The sequence below is a fragment of the Babylonia areolata genome, chromosome 21, assembly GCF_041734735.1.
Source record: "Babylonia areolata isolate BAREFJ2019XMU chromosome 21, ASM4173473v1, whole genome shotgun sequence".
NCBI lineage: Eukaryota > Metazoa > Mollusca > Gastropoda > Neogastropoda > Buccinidae > Babylonia > Babylonia areolata.
In genome coordinates this window covers 34,770,159-34,772,658 of record NC_134896.1, presented here as the reverse complement: position 1 = coordinate 34,772,658, position 2,500 = coordinate 34,770,159, and positions in this window count along the sequence as shown.

The window sequence follows — 2,500 nt, the reverse complement described above, 5'->3', positions numbered from 1 at the left end:
AACACAGAAAAGTAATAACATTTAAAACACAGATGTATGAAACATTAAAAATAGCAAATAAGGCGACAGGTAACAGGGATATGGACAGATGGACACATTATGAGAAAGACAAACAGAGAGAGATGTAAAGATATGTCAGTGCGAGAAAAAAAAGAGTTGGGTGATGATAGTTCATAATTTGTTATACATGTAAGAAAACTAAATCGTAGACATGACCAGACTAGTGTTTGGTTTCGTTAGTTTATGTCCACTGGAAGGAGAACACATTCGGATCTCTGAAAGCAATGTTCTATGGCGTGATACGTTATCAACTAATTGACGCATTTCGACATAGTTTGTAAGGATTGTCAGTGACAATATTATACCAGATTTTCGGTCTGGCTTTCGGCACGCATGTACTGTCCAAGTTTCTCTTTAGACATGTAAGAAAACTAAATCGTAGACATGACCAGACTAGTGTTTGGTTTCGTTAGTTTATGTCCACTGGAAGGAGAACACATTCGGATCTCTGAAAGCAATGTTCTATGGCGTGATACGTTATCAACTAATTGACGCATTTCGACATAGTTTGTAAGGATTGTCAGTGACAATATTATACCAGATTTTCGGTCTGGCTTTCGGCACGCATGTACTGTCCAAGTTTCTCTTTGAATGTTGTGGTGTGGAAAAGGCTTCTTTGTGGCGTTTGGGGAGATTGTTCCAGCAGTGCGTGCCGGAGTAGGCTATGCCAAACTCGATTTATAAAGGTCTGTTCTTGGCTTGGGTAGAGTAAGTATCGCATTTCGGGAGTTAGGGTTGCGAATTTCATATCAGACAATGGTTTGGTGTAAGTACGTAAGGCATTTACCGAATATCATTTTATGCATAAGTACGCACTTATTCAATATTAGGAGCTTAGTCAAGGGAAGAGGTGCTGGCAGTTGATATTGGTGACTGCGTGTGTTTCGTAAAACACCATTGAGGTGTTTTACAGTACGTCTGTGTACAGAATCTAGTTTTTTCATGTGCACTTCGCTGCAGTTGTCCCACACGTTTGAAACGTAATTAATTCTAGACATGATGTAAGAATGGAAAGAGAGAAAGAATGTCTCAAGTAAGGATGAATACAGCACATAGATCCAAGAAAGACAGAGAGAAGAATGCCGCAAGAAAAGAAAAATACAATACGTAGATTCAAGAAAGAAAGAAAGAAAAAAGAATGCCAAAAGTAAGAAAGAATACAACATAATAGATTCAAGAAAGAAAGAAAGAATGCCACAAGGAAGGATGAATACAACGTGTAGATTAAAAGCAACAGACACACACACAAAAAAAAGAAAGAAAGAAAGAGACAGACAAAAAGAAAGACAAAATATCAGAAGGAAGAATAAATGCAACACGTAAATGAAAGAAAGAAAGAAATGAATAAAGAAAGAACGAAAGAAAGACAGACAGACGGACAGAAAGAAAGAAATGCCACAGGGAAGAATAAATACAATGTGCAGATTTAAGGGGGTGAGGGGGTGGGGGGGGGGGAAGGCAAGACATCGTGAAAAAGGGCAAAACAGGAAGTGGACGTCATGGAGATTAGAGCGAATGGGAACATTGCTGACATTCCCAACATTGCTGACATTCCTATTTGTGATTCAATCTACGTGGAACAGGGGAATGCAACTGCAGGGCAGGAAGGAAGGAAGGAAGGAAGGAAGGAAAGACGAACTTTACAAACAAATGTGGGGTGGGGGAGGGGACTGAATTTAAGTGTGTGTTTGTGGGGAGGGGGTGAGGGGCGGGTGGTAGGGAGGGAATGCGACGGTGGTGGGTGATGGTGAAGCTCGCAGAGAAAATTAGATTGAATATATCATTCTGCTTTGTGCTGAAGACTGTCATCAACACATACACACACGCATGCGCGCGTGCACACACACACACACACACACACACACACACACACACACACACGCACACACACACACACACACACAGACACACACACACACACACACACACAGACACACACACACATACACACACACACACACACACACACACACGCGCGCGCGCGCACACACACACACACAGAAGGGGGGGGGAGGCAAAGAAAAGAATTATTTAACAATATTGATAACAATATTGATAACAATAAACTTCCTGAACACGATTCAGTTTTTTTTACATGAGTTCAAACAAAAATGACAAATAGGTCCACATCTGATTTATTTTACATTAAATGTTCAGTATGAGTTTGTTCAATGATGAACGCGTTCCAGTTCCACATAACGGAACACAAATAATGGATGTTCCAAAGTTTAATGCAGATACATACGCCATTTGTCAAAGCAAGTTTCCTATTCATTTTTGAGATCCCAAAAGTCAGGGCAACATTATTTTTTTCGTCATCTTTTGCACAGATTTACAAACTGGACATTCTCGTTAGCAACACATTCAGCCCACTGCATCACAGTTTCGGCAATTCGAAAACTAATCGTTTTCGTATATACCTATCAATGATAGTTTCTGG